This window comes from Ictidomys tridecemlineatus, chromosome X, assembly GCF_052094955.1.
Source record: "Ictidomys tridecemlineatus isolate mIctTri1 chromosome X, mIctTri1.hap1, whole genome shotgun sequence".
NCBI lineage: Eukaryota > Metazoa > Chordata > Mammalia > Rodentia > Sciuridae > Ictidomys > Ictidomys tridecemlineatus.
In genome coordinates, this window is record NC_135493.1 from 82149642 (window position 1) to 82168215 (window position 18574).

Genomic DNA, 18574 nt, shown 5'->3' on the forward strand with positions numbered 1-18574 from the left:
TGGTAGAAAAAGAGCAGTGACGAGACTCCTCTAGGCATCCAGTTGAGAGGTGGAGGTGGTCAGGGCCCGAGGATTAGTGGAAATGGTGTTAAGTAATCAGGTTCTGGACGTATTTTTAAAATAGAGACAAAGGCTTTCCTGAAGAATTGGATGTGACTTGAAAGCAATCAGGTGTTGTCATTAACTGGTATGGAGAACGGCATCAACTGTGATTTCTGATGGGTCATTCTCATATTCCTGTAGGATGGAACCTTGGAACCTTCCTCTGAGTTTGAGCTGCCTATTTATGGAGTGGGGGTCATTGGAATGGGGCTGCTATTTAGGGAGAATTAGAAGCATCCAACACATTTCTGGATATCACTTACCCTCTCTTCCCCCCATTCAAGTCAGAAACTGAGCATCCTGTGCCATGCAGAATGGAGAAGTCCAGAGGACCAGAGAACAGTTGTAGCCACTTCAGTGCAGAAACTGCATGGGAGTGGGCAGTGCCAAGGAGGGCGCCCCAGGAACTTTATTGGACTTCTGGCAGGCTAGGGAAGCATTTTTACCAGAAACAAAGTGAAGAAAAGAAGTGGGGTGGGGTGTGGCTGGGCCTGGCTGGCCGGAAGGAGTTTGGGTGGAGCTGAGTTGAAAGCGTCAGGGCGGAGGGGGAGGGGAGGCCGTCACTAGCAACTAACCTCAACTGCTTAAACCCAGCAAAAATGTCCAGGGTATCATCGGAATGGCCAGGACCTCCCCCCCAAAGAGAGAAAAACTAGTTGTGCAATGCAGCTTTAAAAGGGCTGGTGATTGACAGAATGTGTAGCAGTGAATGGGGTGGAGCCGCTGGGTGGGGTCTGGGACAGGCAGCTGGGAGAAACCAAAAGGAAGAAAAAAGAATTTCATTGCCCCTGACATCCTAAAGCTGGGCGAGGGAAGCTAGCTAGAAAGGGTGGGGGAGGGTGTTACAGCTCACCTCCACTCCCACCACTGGCTAACTCTCTCACACCCTCTTCTCTTAGATAATTAAAATCGAATGTACCCCGGCACTAGTCGGTTCCCATTCCCTATAATTCTCCACTGAACTAGGTTTGTAGTCCGAGGGAGTGAAGACCCCGGATCCACCAGCTCAATCCCGGCCCCGCCCCGTCGGCCTTGGCCCGGGGCTGGGAGGAGAGAATGCCTTCGGAGGCGCAGAATCAGAAAGTAAGTCCCTTTCATTTTGACTAACAACATCCCTTCTCTCCCCCCTTCCTTTTGCCACCTTTTCTGGGGTCTCCGCTGGGAGGAGATCTAGCTGCATTTCAGAAAGAGACTCTCAAGGAGGACCCAAAGGGTGGAGCAGGGTGGGGTGGGGTGAAAAGGGGAGGGGAGGGGAGGAGAGGGGAGGGGAGGAGGGGTGGTGCTTTCCAGCCTAGAGGAGCTGCCATCTGGCGGGATAGGCGCGTTCTGTTGAATGGCTGTACAGTTTGAGGCTTGATTTCTCCTCCTGAAATCAGAGCCTCACTTCCTCCCTTCTGGCATTTTCTTTTTGTCACACTCCAGCATCTCTCTCAGGTTGCTTGAAGCCTCCCAGCTTGGAGCTGGGAGGGCTCCATCTTGCCTAGCTTCTTAAAGGAACAGTGCACAGTTTCAACTAAGGGAAGTCTGTACTTGGGAAATTCAATTTTAAGAAAGATGGCAGTGTCTCCTCTTGCTGTTACACCACCTGTATGTTGGGAAGAATTTATGTGCTTTTTCTTCCTCAGATCAACTTTAAAAATGATGCCAAAATGCACATTAGTTAACTGCAGGGGCAATAGGCTCTGCAGTTTTAGCTGAAAGGGAATTTTCCATTTCCTGAAAGGCACCATGGTAGTATTTTACTTGAACAGATTCATTCATTCTACAAATATTTATTGAATGCCAAGTGCATTACCTGGGGCTATCATGCTGCTGGGTGGTGTTTGGAAAATGTTAAGGCCATGCAGAGTGTTGTTACTGACTCCTTTCTTACCTGATTGGTGACTGAAGTTACTTCTTAGTATATGGAAATAAATGTTGAATTTGAATCCATCATTTTCCAAACATATCTAACATGAATGGCTCTATGGTTCATGTTTATTGACTTTTCTTCAATGCCAGGCATCCATATGTTCAAATTCAAGAGACTTAGGCTCCTGATAGAAGACATGGGAAATCAAGTCAAAATAGCATGCAAAGGGCTGGGGATGTGGCTCAAGCGGTAGTGCACTCGCCTGGCATGTGCGGGCTGCTGGGTTGGATCCTCAGCACCACATAAAAATAAAATAAAGATGTTGTGTCCACCCAAAACTAAAACATAAATATTAAAAATCTCTCTCTCTCTCTCTCTCTCTCTCTCTCTCTCTCTCTCTCTCTCTCTCTCTCTCTCTCTCTCAAAAAAAATAACATGCAAAGGGAAAAGGGCAGAATATAAGGAAGGTAAAACCATTTCAGGCCATTCCAATGTCAAGTCAGGGAGATTGTGTCAGGAAGGAGCGCCTCATTAGCTCCCTTCTACTGTTAAATAAAGAGCTGGTGTGGCAGAGACTTGTTAAAAAGGGCCTTTTATGGACCAGTGACATCTGTCCTATATTTGTCTCTCTTTTGTTTCTTTTTAGGGAGGGTGGCAGGACTGTAGATAGAGCGTAATGATATCCTATAGGTAAAAGAGATGAAAACATGTCATTTGAGGTTTTAGGGCTAATATTTCACTCTGAAAGGTTCTGTTTGGTTAATTGAATGACACAGTTCCCAGTACTATGCAGTGTACCACTTTAGCTGTCCCTAGTATTAAATGAAAAATGTAGAATCCTTTCCTTCTTTAATATGCTGGGTTTCATTCCATCCCCAGTGCCAGTTCTGGTTAAGGGCATGTGTCAGTTCTAGGTTCCTAGGCAACATTTAGCCAAAGCACCTTCCTCCATTCCCTCTCTCCTCAATAAATTTTCTAAACTTCAAAACAACCTTATTCCAAAAGGCCCTATCATTGAGACTATTTGATTCAGGTAAAAAAGAAAGCCTTGTTCAATGTTTTTTTCTTCTTAAAAATCCCTGATTTATAGGCTTCTAGAAATAAAGGAAAACACAAATACAACTGAAACATTCTGGTTGCTTTGACAGTGGGAGTGAAGTCTTATAGAGCCAAGGGTCACTTGTACGTGTAGTGTCCCCTAAAACTCTGTTGTTTACACCCTTGCCTGGAAAATGGGGAAAGAACTATGTGTTGGTTTCATAGCCAACCCCCTGCATTTAGCATGCATATTATTTGCTAGGGGTGTCTGTGTTTCCATTTTAATGTTTGTCTCTTTGTTTTCATGTTGGTTAGTTTTTCTTTGGGGGATTTTCTAGTTGCAGGATATGAGAACTAGGCAAATCTTAGCTGTCATATAATAGCTTATCCTCTTTCTAGGACAATGAAAGACTTGTAAGCCCATTAGAAAGTATTAAAAAATATTCCAGACAAGCAATAGAAATCCTTTCCCATAGCACTTTGAGTTGTTTTGTGTGAGTCATTCTGCTTCCTGGAATTGTAGGGAATTTTTATCTATGGAAAGGCAAAAGGGTTTTATGAGGAATAATTGCAAAAAACAGACACTTTGAATTTTCTTTTTATTCTTCTGTTTCTGCAATTTACCAGCAGTAGTTTTGATCCTGTGTCTCCTTTGGAATGCAAAGAGCTAGGCTGTTCTTTCCTAGACTGGAAAAACTTAGACAGCTTGTCCCTACCTTTTCTTTTGCTAAATCTCTTCCTAGTTCTTACACAGCCTACAAAGGTAGAAATCTATAATGGAGAAAGGTATCATAACAAAAATGAATTGTGTTATGATGTCATTCATTCATTTATTAATTCAATAAATACATATGAGAATCTACTCTGTTACATTACTGTACAAGACTCTGGGAAAATAAGTGATTTTTGGAGAGTATATTCAATGAGGAGGCATTGGTAGAAGCTATAGACAATAAACAATAAAGATATATTTTGAGTAGGGATAAGGTAGGAGAAAGGCTATAGGACACTGGGGTTGGGGAGAGTTATTTGATTTAGTCAAGGAAACCCTCTTTGATGTGGAGATATTTAAGAATGTATCTGAGAGAAGTGAAGGGGCCATCGATGAGAATACTCAAGGGAAATGTATTCTAGGACAGAGGAAATAGCAAGTGCAAAGGCTCATTATACTTAAGGAATATCAAGAAGGTCAGTTTCACTGGAGAGTGTCAGGACATGAGGTCAATCAGATAGAGGGGGCTAGATCATATAGGACCTTGTGAAGATTTGGGTTTTTATTCTGAAAAATATATGAAGCCATTTTTGAATAAAATAATCAGTAATCATTTTTATTTAAAATTATACTCCACAAAAGAGGATGAATCTTGAATTATCCATCTTAACAAAATCAAGGTGGATTCTATTATGTTTTGCATCCAGTATTCCTTTAAGAATAATTTAGTAACATATTGCTTATTGTTAATGTCAACTAATATAATTTTATTTTGTACTGACTATTGTTTTATAACAATTGTCTGAAGAATGTTTCAAATACATGTGAATAAAAAATACTTAAATGCAAAAAGTTTCTTCAATGTACTTTAACAAAAAATCAAAATAAATTTATTAGCACTGGAAGAATTCTTAACTTTAACAAAATATTACAAGATTTTATATCACTCTTTATCATGAAATTATGAAAATTATTTGCTTGGGGACTTTTTAAAACTCTTAGCCCTGTTGGCACACATGATTTCTCTTAAGCTATTCACTATATTCCTCATGTTCTTCCCAGAAGGAGCTGCAAGGTTAGACACCTCATTAGCCATTCGGAATGCAGAGGGAGAGAAAAGTAAGAGGAAAAAGAGTTGAAAGAAAGAAAAAGGACCAAAGAAGTCCAAAGTGGAAAATGTGACAAGAAAAAGTACTAGTCACACAAATACAAATCCCCTCAATGCTACACATCAGAAGTTCCACCTACTTCAGACCTTGAAAATTTCCTCTGTCATTGTACCTCCCCTGTAGGGATAAGATAGATGTGTGTGTGTAGAAACACTTAGGAGTTATGTTTGGCTTCCTCCAAAATAATTCCCAATGGTGGCCACATATTGGAATCACCTAGGAATATTTTTAAAATATTGACACCATTGTCCATCCTTAAAATTCTGACAAAATTGACTAGTGGATAACCTGGAAGAAGAAAATTTTTACTTTTTTTTTTTTTTTATAGTGCTGGGGATTGAACCCAGGGCCTTGTGCATAGAAGGCAAGTACTCTACCCAGCTCAGAAGACAATTTTGAAAGAGCTTCCTAGTTGATTCTAATGTTGGAATCAAGATTGAGAACCACTAGCTTAGAGATGATGTTCTCAAGAGTATGATATCTGGACCAGAAGGGACTTACTTGTGGACCTTTTACAAATGCAAAATTTTAACCTCTCCCTACTAAATGATTCAGAAACTCTTAGGGTTAGACCCAGCAATGTGTATTGTTCTCCAGGTGATTCTGATGTACACTGAAGTTTGAAAATCACTGCCTTAGAGGTTATTAATTTTTCCCCAGCCTCAACACACCAGAGGGAAATAATATACCTCTGTCAGTAACAGAGGCTCACTATGACAATCCCCATCCCATGTCAGAATCCTCATTCCTACTCCTTCAACCCATAATTTGTAATATATTTATGTGGCTCTTTGTATTTCATGTGTTACTTATTTTCATGCTTATTTCATGGTTCTTTTTTTTTGTAGATCATTTCATGATAACTTTGTAAGGTAGACACTATTATCATCTCCATTTTACAGATGAAAAAACTGTGGCAGAGGAAAGTAAAATGGCTTACCTAAGAATCATACAACTAGTAAGTGGAAGAGGAACATTTTCTCTTATATCTTGGGAGAAGTTGTTTCATCAGTTGGTTTTCTGCTCTCCTATTTTCTTTGATTTGTTCTTTTTTTATTCTCCAACACATCCAACCATCCCCACCTAATTTACCTAACATTTCTTGAAGGCCTACTCTATACCAGGATCTCTATTGAGCTTTTTATATGTATCAATTTAACAATGCTCAGAAAAATCCTATGAAGTATTATTATTATTTTCATTATTATATATGTATTTTATACTATTATTTTTATAATTTTTCCTATTGTTCAGTTAAGGAAATTTAGGCACAGATAAATTAAGCAACTTGCCCAATCTCACACAGCTAGTAAGTAGCAGCTGATATCTGAAGCCAAGTCTATGAAAAGATTTTAAAAACACAGTTCATTTAGAGAAAAGAAAATGGGATAGAAAGGTGAAAGAAAAGTTAAAATGTTCAAAAGGTGAAAAGATAGAAAACAGAAGAGAGATAGTACATGAAGGTCACAAAGAAGGAAGAAGAAGGAAAAGAGAGAAAAAATGAGAATTTGACTATTAGAGAAGAAAGGAGCAAAGAAAAAAAAACTTATCGGAAAACCCAACCAAACAAAACAAACAAAACTCAAATCAAAACAACAACCACTACCCCTTAAAAATAAAGCAGCAAAGGATGAAAAGAAAAAAAAAAGAGAAAAAGAGAAAAAAGAAACTAATATGTGTGTGTATATATATATATATATAAACCAATTCGGAGACAAAAGAAAAACAAAAAATTCTTAATGAGAAATGAAAAAATTCTCTCCACTGAAGTGGTTGAAATTGTGGACAAGGTTGGATATCACCACTTATGCCAGACTATTCTTTCTGTTTCTTCTTGGGCTATGCACCCCTTAGAACAAGGGATAGGGCTTACTAAACTCTTCCTCATATTTGTGGGACTCACCAGACTGGTGGCTGGAGTGGCCTGGGACTGAGCCTGATTGAGATGACTCTCAGCTTCCCTGTTCGCCAGGACAAGGTAGAATAAAATGGTAAGTACCATATGTTGGAGTTTTGCCCAGATGCCTAGGTCAATGTACTTTCAGGGCAGGGCTGATTCAGACTTCTTTGTGAGAATTTCCAGTCAGTAGCTGGGGTCTAGCTCTAATTGGAACTTTGGAACTTTGTCTGATGGTGTTTACTCCAGAGAGATTAGATCAACACACCCTAGGGCCAAGCAGATGCCAATCTCTGCAGGGTGTCTGGGTCTTGAGCAACTCCCCAAAATTCTATTTGCTAGGTCAGGTAACAAACCACCCTGGGTGAAAAGGGCACAGCAGGTCTCAAGCACACCACTGCAGCTGAATATGACATTTCAAGGCTCAGTCTCTGAATGTAATCATGCTTGTCTGTCCTGAATCCCTCCGAAAACAATCTTTTTTGTGCCTATTTCAAACACTTTCCACCAGATGCACCCAAGGTCACATGTTAAGTGCTAGCATGGACAGTGAAGCAATATTTGCTAGGATTTCCCAGGTTTCTATGGCAGTAAGCTCCAGCCTGATCCCCACAAGATGGGTTTTCATCTCCATCTCTCTCTCTCTCTCTCTCTCTCTCTCTCTCTCTCTCTCTCTCTCTCTCTCTCTCTCCTTAGAAGTTTGGAAACCTGGAGCATTTTTCAAATACCTCTTCAAATTTGTCTGCTATGTTTCTCTCTTTGCCTTTGTGTTGCCTCTTCCCTCTGCAGTGACCTAGCATAACTGCCGCCATTGGCTTAGCTCTGATATACTCTTTCTTATCCTTTGACCAAAACACCAGAATCTCTGGGTCTCTCTGAGATGCTGACTGCCCAATATTGAATTACAATGAAATCCCTCAGTCACTCACTTCATTGAGAAGCAGCATTCTCATTGTTTCTGTTCTAAGCTGTGGAGAATCTGGAAAGTGTAGCCATCTTTGTTCCCTCCAGTATGGACATTTTAACAATATTGATTCTTCCAACCTATGAACATGGATGTCTTTCCATTTTTTGGGTCTTCTTCAATTTCTTATAGCAATTTTGTACAATTTTCACTGTAGAGAGCTTTCACCTCTTTAGTTAAATTTGTTCCTAAGTTTTTTGGTTTTTTTTTTTTTGTAATTTTTGTAAATGTGAAAGCTGAACTTTCTAATAGCTTCTTGAGATGGGCATGTATTTTCTGGTCAATGACAATATGATAAATATGTAATGAATTAGAATAGATTTAAAGAGGTTTACAGTGTATTTTGGTACACCTTAAAGCTTGTCATATATATCAATCATTTCCACATAAGTAAGGCAGATGATTTTGAAGGAGGGTACAAATTTTAGTCCTTTATCTCATTTATTCAACATATATATCCTGAGAACTCTCTATGGTAGCCAGCTGTTTGCTACAGCCTGGCAATAAAAATATACAAAACCTAAAAATCTTAACCTGGAGCTCAGCTTAGAGACAGACAAAATGCTAGCTAATATCTAGCAATTCTTGATTATTTTCTATACACTAGAGACCATGATAAGCTCTTTGCCTGCTGTTCAATTAAATTTACAATAGTTTTTAGACAAGGACACTGATGGTTAGAGAAAAGTTCCATCAACTTAAGGAATGGGGTACTGGCAAACTTGCCAAGTGATCATAATAGGAACAGATAAAATGCAGGTGTTATTAGAAATGAGGGCAGTGAGAGAGTACTGGCTTCAGGAGATGATACTTGAGACATGAAAACAGAGGATCCAAAGTAACAGACCCATATGCACTTAAACTGATTTCATCAGAGAAGAAAGTGAAAGCAAACCAAAATTTGCCCAGATCTCAAATTCTCCAAGTGAAATTCTTCTTTCTAACAAGTTGCTTAATTTTGGCTCTTGGTTCTCCTCATTACACTTTGAAGAATGTAGACTCTCCCCTTGCCAATAAGCAACTCTTAGCTAGAGGAAGTCAGGATAATTCTATTCTATTTATGAAAACCCAAAACAAATCACAGAAGTGGCATCAGGACTTGGGGAAATTGGATCCTTTTTGAAGAAATTTATTCTAGGATCTTGAGAGAGGACAGTTTCAGCCAAAGAAGCTTACTTTTTACTTTGGTGGGTAGGGGAGATTCATTCCACTGTCCTCTTGAATCCTAGGAACTTTCCAAGGTGTGTGTGTTCCAGCTGAGACTTTAGACACTTCTTATTTCGGTGATTATTTTTTCCCAAGGACTTTAAATTTTCCATCCTGACACTCCTTACTGGAACTGTAGTTGATATTTGAAGGATTCTTTTAAGGTATTGTCAGAGCTTGGGGTGCAGGGATTTCTAGCTAGTAATAAAGGTTGTTAGTTGGCAGTTTAAGACAGTATTTTTTATAAATAGCAATAACAGTTAAAATGTTTTGAGCTCCCAGCAGCTCAGGAGGCTGAGGCAGAAGGATCACAAGAGTTCAAAGTCAGCCTCAGTGACTTAGCAAGGCTCTAAGCAACTTATTCAGACTCTGTCTCAAAATTTAAAAAAAGGGGGTGGGGTGGGGTGGGGATGTGGCTTAGTGGTTGAGTGCCTCTGGGTTTAATCCCTGCTATCACCTCCCCCAAAAAAGTATTGAGCAATTGCTATGTGAAAGAAATTATTCTAAATTCTTGACAACACCAATCTGATAAAAATTGTATGATTATATAACAAATAAGAGTACCCCTATAGTTTGAATCTCCCCTCCAAAACCATATTTGAAATTTAATCGCCACTGTAATGGTATTGTAATGTTGGCCCTTTAAGAGGTGATGGAGTCATGAGGGCTTTATTCTCATGGATGGATTAAGTCCCTTATCCCCAGAGTGAGTGGATATAAAAGCAAGGTTAGCTGTTCAGCTTTCTTTTGCTCCTCTCTCTCTCTCTCTCTCTCCCTCCTGCTCCCTCTCCTTTTCCCTCTCCCTCTCCCTCTCCTCTTGCACCAAATTGATCTTGGACTTCCCAGCACCCAGAACTGTGAAAAATACACTTATTTTCTTTATGTGTTACCCAATCTGTGTTATTCTGTTATAGCACCAGAAAACAGACTAAGACATGTACCTAGTATATAATGTTCAGTCAATGAATAGTAGTATTCGTATATTCTCTATCTCTTCTATTCTTTCTTCCTTAAAACATACTTTGATTGAAGACTGGGCCTACTAAAAGCACATGCTTTTCAATCTTAGAGGGGTCATTTTGGCTGCTTCGCCACCCTTTCATCAAGTCCTATAATAACAATTCCATGACCTTTCTATATCTATCAAGTCCTGTTCATACCTCCTTCCAATTTTGTTCCCTGATTTGTTAATGAAATTATACATATTCTCTCATTATTCCTTTACTTGACCCAGGTTATTACTACTCAACGTTTAGTTCTGCTTATCATCCGGATTGAATCAGGAGGTGTGGGGTGGAACCTGAGGAGATTCTAATTTCTAATGTTTTTGAGTGATATCAGTAGTGTTCGATGGATTACACATTTTGGTAGTAAAGATCTAAAGAGGCTCAAAGTTTATCAAATCTGTTATTTAAGCAGATGAGGTGATTAATACTTAAAAATGTTAAATGATTTTTCTTAAGGTTGCAGAGCTAGTCAGTGATAGGGTCTAGACTTGAACCCAGCTCCTGATTGTCATACTGTACTTAAACCCTACACTTCTGCAATTACTTCTTGAAGCAATTTCTTGATGTTAAATTGCCTGTTCTGCTTCATCTCAGCCTGTGGAAGTGAGGTAGAGGAGTCTTCTTGTGTCTGATCTAAATGTAATTTTGCTTTGCTGAATTATTACTATAATTATTTCTAAAGGTCACTTGTGAATATTTTCAAGTTATTTTGGCTTAAAATGTCATGAGCATGAAAGCTTGTGCATGGAAGCTTCAAAGAATTCTAAGATACAAACTCCACTGTTCATACAGTTTTTATTACTCCAAAAGAATAAGTGAGGCTGATTCAGATATTTGAGGATAGGTTTATTTGTTGGAGAGGGAGGGGTAAAGAAGTTTAAATAGGCTCTCACTTCTGGGTTTGCAGCATGCCAACTCTACCTGAATATGATTGAGGTCCTCTTTTCCCAATGTGGGAGAGAATAATTGTCAGTTTATTGGCAAGGTAAAGTAGGGCACTTAAGGATTTCCACAGAGTACTCTTTTAAAATAGTTCTTGCCAAATCCTGCAACTCAAGGTGTCTGCAGGTTGTTGAGCTTACTTGAGATAATTTGATAGCTTGGGACTCTATGACAGTTGAGAACTTGCAGAAGGCTCTTAAGCTTGTTGGAATCTAGTTAATTGAGTTCTTCCTTTGCAGCTGTGCTACGGATGTATCAGTAACCATGTTCGTAAATGCCTTCATGGTACCTTTAACTTTCTTCAAAGTTTCATCTGGCTATATTGATTTTGTATGTGGATATGGGATAGTGTATTTGTCATTTTTTCTTTTTTATTTGTTCTTTTTAGATATACATGACAGTAGAATGTATTTTGACATATTATACATTCATGGAGCATAACTTATTCTAATCAGGATCCAATTCTTGTGGTTGTACATGATGTGGAGTTTTGCTGGTCATATATTTATATATGAACATAGGAAGTTATATCCGATTCATTCAACTGTCTTTCCTATTCCCAACCTCCTACCTTCCCTTCATTCTCCTTTGTCTAATCCAATGAACTTCTATTCTCCCCCCCCCTTATTGTGTTAACATGTGTTTGTCATGTTTTGCTTAAAAATAAAGTCTAGGAACATCATCTTTGTAAACTTGGTAGTTTTAACTATCCAGTTATGGATAGTTAGAGGGACTTGAGAATCTCAAATTTGTATTTCAAATTATCTGGGCACGTTAGCAGAAACAGTACACCCATTTAGTGGAAAAAGTCCTCAAACAAAACATCATCCTCTTGAGTATTCAAGGGGAAGAACTGAGCTGGATGCTGAGTGCCCAGAACTATATTTTCCCTGTGTTTATTTTGTTAAATCCACTTAATACAACCCTATGCAATATTATTGTCCCCTCTTTTTTATAAAGGAAATACTGAAAGAGAAGTTAACTAAAAGAACTTCTTACTGTCACAGAGCTAGCATTTGGTATCTGGGATTTAAATGCAAATCTAACCACCAGAACCCTTGCCCTTAAGTAATATCAAGCTGATTTCATTTACCTACGTTTATAAAGGTGTCAGATTCAAACGTCAAAGCCCTCTTTGATAAATATTCTCCCATTATTTACTCATTCACCTTCTTACTGCCTCACATGACATCTCACATGAGATCATAGAAATAACAGGGCCCTGGAAAGTATATTAAGGAGGTTGCTCCTACTTGTACTATATAGTACCCAATAGTCTAAGAATATTTTTGTTATGTCTGTTCCAGTGCCTATAACATAGGAGGATCTCAGTGAATATTTATGGAATGAATGAATGAGTAAAAGAGTAAATCAACAAGTTTTAAAGAATTATATACCTAGTTTAACTCTCCCTGGCAGATTATATGTCCTTATACATGTTCCTAGTCAAGGATATATAAATTATGTATATATGTACCCAAAGATACACATACTTATTCAGAAATTGCCATCTTGATATACACAGACTCATAAAGATACATCTCCACATAAAAGAATATTTGTTGTATTAGTTTCCTGCTGCTATAAGAAAGTACCATAAAGTGGGTGGCTTTAAATGGCAGAAATTTATTTTACCACAAATCAAAACTAAGATCCCACTAAAAACTCTAGAGTAGTATCCTTTCTAGTATCTTTCAACTTCTAGAAGCATCACATATTCCTTTGCTTATGGCAGTATAACTCTAATTTCTGCCTCTATTCACATGGTGGTCTCCTATTGTAATGTGTCTCTCTCTTGACATGGTTTCTTCCCCTTCTTTATAAGGACACCGGTCATATTGAAATAGATCCTACTCTAACAATTTCATCTTGATTATTTCTTCAAAGTTGTTGTTTTCAAATAAGTACATTCACAAGTATTGATGGTTAGGAACTGAACATATCATCTTGTGAGATACAATACAACCTATAACAGTCTGTCATTTGGCTCTCCAAAATTCATGTCCTTCCTGCAAGCAAAATATATTCATCCTACCCCAACATTTCCAAAGGTTTTAGTTAATTCCAGCATCAATTCTAAGTCCAAAGTGTCAGCTAGATATAATGAATTTAAAAATTCCTAATCTTATCTTCTAATTCATTTAAATAAGATATGGTTGAGACTCAGTGAAATTCTTCTCCATCTGCATATCTGTAAAACCTATAAAAATAATATTTTCCAAAATACAATGGGTGGACAGGAATAGGATAGGCATTCTCATTCTAAACGGAAAATATAAGGATAAAAAGGTATCATGGGTCCTAAGCATGTCTGAAACTTACCAAGGAACATTGTATTAGATTTCAAGGTCTGAAAATAATCCTGTGAAGTATGATGTTGTGTTATCTGGGCCTGATTGGCCTTGCCCTCTAGTTCAATCAAGATAATGGCTCATTTTTTTTCTGCCTAAGGAGATTACATTTTTGGCCCAGACTCTGTATATCTGTGACTTTACTTTTGGAGTCATTAGTCCTTTGTTTCATCCCATCTTTATCTCTTTTAGTCCAGACTAGTAGTATTTCTGTTGGTATAAAATTTCCGTAAACCTAATGATCACCTCATTTACAAATGCCAGGGGTTAGTATTTTCATGTATCTTGGGGAGGATGCAGTTCAACCCGTAACACTTAGGTATGCCTTCACACATATACATACACACATATAACTTGTGTGTGTGTGTGTGTGTGTGTGTGTGTACAAAATAGAACATCCATGTGGTGTAGTGTGGAGATGGGTTAGGGCTCAGCAAACATTTATAATCTGATATATAAAGCACATATTGGCTTGCTGGTACTTAATCATGCTAAACATCTCTACCTCAAACCTTGCATTTACTTTTCCTCTGCCTAACACTCTTCCACTTCCCTCAGATATTTGCATGGTTTATTCTTGTTTTTCATTTAGATCTCTTTTTTAAGATCATCATGTCAGAGCAGCTTTCTTGACTGGGGTATCCAAGATAATCCAACCCCATCTACTCCCAACATTTTTAATCTTCTTTGCCTGCTTTGTTTTTATTCATAACAATTTATACCATTTGGTCATTTGTTCAACCCTAAGACTGCAAAAGCCCCAGTGTACTGTTTACCAATCTCAAAGAAAAAAACTTGGAAGACTCAACAGAGAATTTGGACATTTACTCCTCAGTGGTACAGGCATTTTATTAATTGTGCATTCCTCAGGTCAGGACAAAATTTAGGGCACATTGCACTTATGAGCAGGGACAATATAAAGGATATGTTGCATGCCCATTGTGCAGATAAGCACATTTTATGAGTACATTCTTTTACTTCACAACCGGGATTGCTCTGCTTTGATTCCCCACCTAAAGATTTAAGACAATGGAAGTGGTCCATTTCCCTTCTCCTTATCTTTGTTATTACATTCTTTGGTGTCCTTCTTATTTCACTGACAGGAACAACAAGCTTAAGCACTGAATTGTGTTTGCCCTAACACCATTATCTATTTATTTTATTATCTATCTTCTCTTACTAGAATGCAAGTTTCATGAGGCACGAGGGCTAAGACTTTTGTTTGTTATTGTTCCATACTGTTTTCCCCAAAGCCCAAGATGGGGCATGACACATTATGGATACTCAATATTTGTTCATGCAATGAATGCACAGAGAGAAAGAATTTTTATGGAACATCTGCTTGATGCCAGGTATTTTCATATTCTACTTCATTTAATACTCAGATGTCTGAAAATTTATAAGACAATCAGGTGAGAATCATGTGAAAAGACATAAAAAGCAGTGCCTGCAAATTCTCTGTTGGAACAAAATGACTCTGGTCTCTCCTATTAGGTGGGCAATTGGTGTCCCATTCGGTTTAGCAACTTTTGTACTCTATGGATTCTATTATAAATAAAACGTGGACTCTGCCTGAAAGGAGCTAAAAGTTTAGTTCAGGAAGAATTTTTTGTTTTTAAAAGGTGTGAGTATTAACCAGACAAAAGGGTGAGGGGACCATGTGTGTGTGTGTGTGTGTGTGTGTGTGTGTGTGTGTGTGTATTATGTGCAGGGACAATATAAAGGTTATGTTGCATGTCCATTGTGCAGATGAGCACATTTTATGAGTACATTCTTTTACTTCACAACTGAGGTGGCTCTGCTTTGATTCCCCACCTAAAGATTTAAGACAATGGAAGTGGTCAGTTTCCCTTCTCCTGAAACACAAATGCATGAAAAGCAATGGCATTTCTATCACTGTATGCCCTCCCACACACTACATACTATACCATCTTAATCAGCAGTAGTAGCAGCAACAGCACCATCTGTTGCATTTACTACATGCCAGGCACTGTGCCAGGCACTAGGGTAAAGGATGACTATGGCTTAATCTGTACTGTAAAGATATTTATAGTCCACTTGGGTGGGTGAGGCACATAAGAAAATAGTTATCCAAGGCAGTGCAGAATGCCCAACATGAAGGGAACAAACAGCTGATGCTCCAGGAATCCACATGTTCCACATGATAGGGAACAAGATGGTTGGAAAAATACTTCAAGGAGGTCAAAAGCTTGAGCTAAACTTCAAAGATGAAATTTTATCAAAGATACACACACACACACACACACATACATATACATAAAGAAAGAAATTTTTGTGGGGACCAGGCATAGTCCAAATTCTTTTTTTTTTTTAAAGAGAGAGTGAGAGAGGAGAGAGAGAATTTTTAATATTTATTTTTTAGTTCTCGGCGGACACAACATCTTTGTTGGTATGTGGTGCTGAGGATCGAACCCAGGCCGCACGCATGCTAGGCGAGCACACTACCGCTTGAGCCACATCCCCAGCCCAGCATAGTCCAAATTCAACTTATTGGACTATGAGTTCCATGAGGGTAGGAAGCATGTCTGCTTTTTTAGCACTATATTTCTGCTGTCTAATACATGGCTTGACACTTACTAGAAAGTTACAATATTTGTGATCACAGTATGTAACCTCTGAATAGACTAGTTTGGATGAAGAACAGACTGCATGGGTGAACAGAAATAAGGATAGGTTCTAGGAAATATTTTGCATAAAGGTCATGTTGATACCCTTTAGGCTGTCCCCTATCCAAATCTTAGGAGTCCGAGGAAAATTTAGAGGGAATAGGTACTAGGTTGCTGAGCCAAGATTGTCTTTGTAAATTCACAGTGTTTCCCAATCTGCCCATGCTTCCTCCAATCTATGTATTTACTTATACAGTGAATTTTTCTACTTGCCATTCATCCATTTACATGTTTATTTACATGTTTGCTAAAATATGAAAATTTCCTTTGCATATGAAGGCTAATAGTTGGGCTCATGGCCTGGGTTTTAAGCAAAAGTACACCATAAAATATCTTTTAAAAAATACTCCCAGTCTAGATGGTGTGGTGGCACACACCTGTAATCCCAGCACCTCAGAAGTAAGGCAAGAGGATTGCAAGTTAATGAGGCTCTGAGCAACCTAGAAAGACTCTGTCTCAAAAAATTAAAAAGGACTATGGATGTGGGGATGTGGCTCAGTGGTTAAGCACTGGGTTCAATGCTTGGTACCAAATAAAACAAAACAAAAACAAAAACCAAACTCTAGTCTACTATTAGCATAATCAAGAATACTACTAAAATTGATATTAAATAAATATAGCATTTTTACAACTTTAGAAACAGAATGTCCTTTAGAATTAAATGGTTCAATTTGATTTCCTTTTTATGATTCAATGACCCAAAGACTAGATATTAAATTAACCAAATTTAAGTTTTAATTCACTTAAAGCTTCAAAAATTAGATCAAATGCTCAGACGTACAGATAAACAAACCTAAGATTATGAATTTCAGGAAGTGGAGCAAAAATTGATGCACCAAAAGGAGCTATAGGTTTATAAAAGTACCAGTGCAAATATTAAGAATAAACTGATGTACAAAGTAGATACTAGATCAAATAGAGTTTAAGTACAAATTATGGGCTCTAACTAACACTCCTTGAATATGTAAGTGATCAGGAAGAGGAAGTAGAATCTTGTGGAAATATTTTCTCAGGTTAGAAAACAATTATAACTATACTCTTCTGATAGCCCAGAGTTTCTCTATTTGACACTATTAATATTTTGACTAGAAAACTTTTCCTATGGAGGGCTATCCTATACATTGTACTACGTTTTGCAAATTCTGGCCTCTATAAACTATGTGCGCCAGTTGTGACAATGAAAAATCTCAAACTTTCTGTCTCTTTGTCTCCTATCATGATGTCATAGTGCTTCAACAAGTATCTTAAACATGTCTCCTTCTTATGCACATGTATGAGAATTTCTTTAGCATAAACATCTAAAAGCAATCTTGGGTCAGAGTGTATACAGTACACATTTTCAAATTTACCAGAAATGGCTCACCAGAGTGTATGTGCCAATTTATAGCTCAACATTCTATTCTCCTACCTCAGTTATCAGTAATATACATGTTCCTGTTTTTCCTGTGTCTTCTGATATTTAGAGTTATCAGACTTCAGACATATTAATTTTCCAATCTATTTGATATGAAATGATAATGCATGGCCTTGATTCATATTTCCTCACAAAACTTTGTTCATATTTTCAAGTATTTATTGGACATTCAGGTTTCTATTTTTTTTGTAAAAGTCCAGTTCATTTACTTGCTTTTTTTTCATTAGTCATTTTTTCTTTTAATCATTAATTTGAAGTCATCTTTTATATATTTTTCATAAATTATTTGTTGATTATATGTGTTTTAAATATTTTCCCTAATCTGTATATTGTCTTTTTATTTTTATTATTTATTTATTTATTTATTTTTCTTTTTTTATTGGTTGTTCAAAACATTACAAAGCTCTTGACATATCATATTTCATACATTAGATTCAAGTGGGTTATGAACTCCCATTTTTACCCCAAATGCAGATTGCAGAATCACGTTGGTTACACATCCACATTTTTACATAATGCCCTATTAGTAACTGTTGTATTCTGCTACCTTTCCTATCCTCTACTATCCTCCCTCCCCTCCCCTCCCATCTTCTCTCTCTACCCCTTCTACTGTAATTCATTTCTCTCCTTGTTTATTTTCCCATTCCCCTCATAACCTCTTATATATAATTTTGTATAACAATGAGGGTCTCCCTCCATTTCCATGCAATTGCCCTTTACTCTTCCTTTCCCTCCCACCTCATGTCTCTGTTTAATGTTAAGTTTTCTTCCTGCTCTTCCTTCCTGCTCTGTTCTTAGTTGCTCTCATTATATCAAAGAAGACACTTGGTATTTGTTTTTTAGGGATTGGCTAGCTTCACTAAGCATAATCTGCTCTAATGCCATCCATTTCCCTGCAAATTCCATGATTTTGTCATTTTTTAGTGCTGCGTAATACTCCATGATGTATAAATGCCACATTTTTTTTATCCTTTCATCTATTGAAGGGCATCTGGGTTGGTTCCACAGTCTAGCAATTGTGAATTGTGCTGCTATGAACATCGATGTGGCAGTATCCCTGTAGTACGCTCTTTTAAGGTCTTCAGGGAATAGTCCAAGAAAGGCAATAGCAGGGTCAAATGGTGGTTCCATTCCCAGCTTTCCCAGGAATCTCCATACTGCTTTCCAAATTGGCCGCACCAGTTTGCAGTCCTACCAGCAATGTACAAGTGTACCCTTTTCCCCACATCTTCG

The 18574-nt window shown here is 37.9% G+C and overlaps 1 protein-coding gene across 5 annotated transcripts in view; it reads left to right on the forward strand.

The window, feature by feature from the left end:
* Nucleotides 1-647: 647 nt before the first annotated feature.
* Nucleotides 648-18574, forward strand: part of Klf8 (KLF transcription factor 8) — a 233332-nt gene continuing 215405 nt past the window's right edge. For all 5 annotated transcript variants that reach the window (XM_078034786.1, XM_078034787.1, XM_078034789.1 and 2 more), the window contains exon 1: nt 648-1185. The gene's annotated coding sequence lies outside the window, so the exon portion shown is untranslated. The remainder of the gene's footprint in view (nt 1186-18574) is intronic.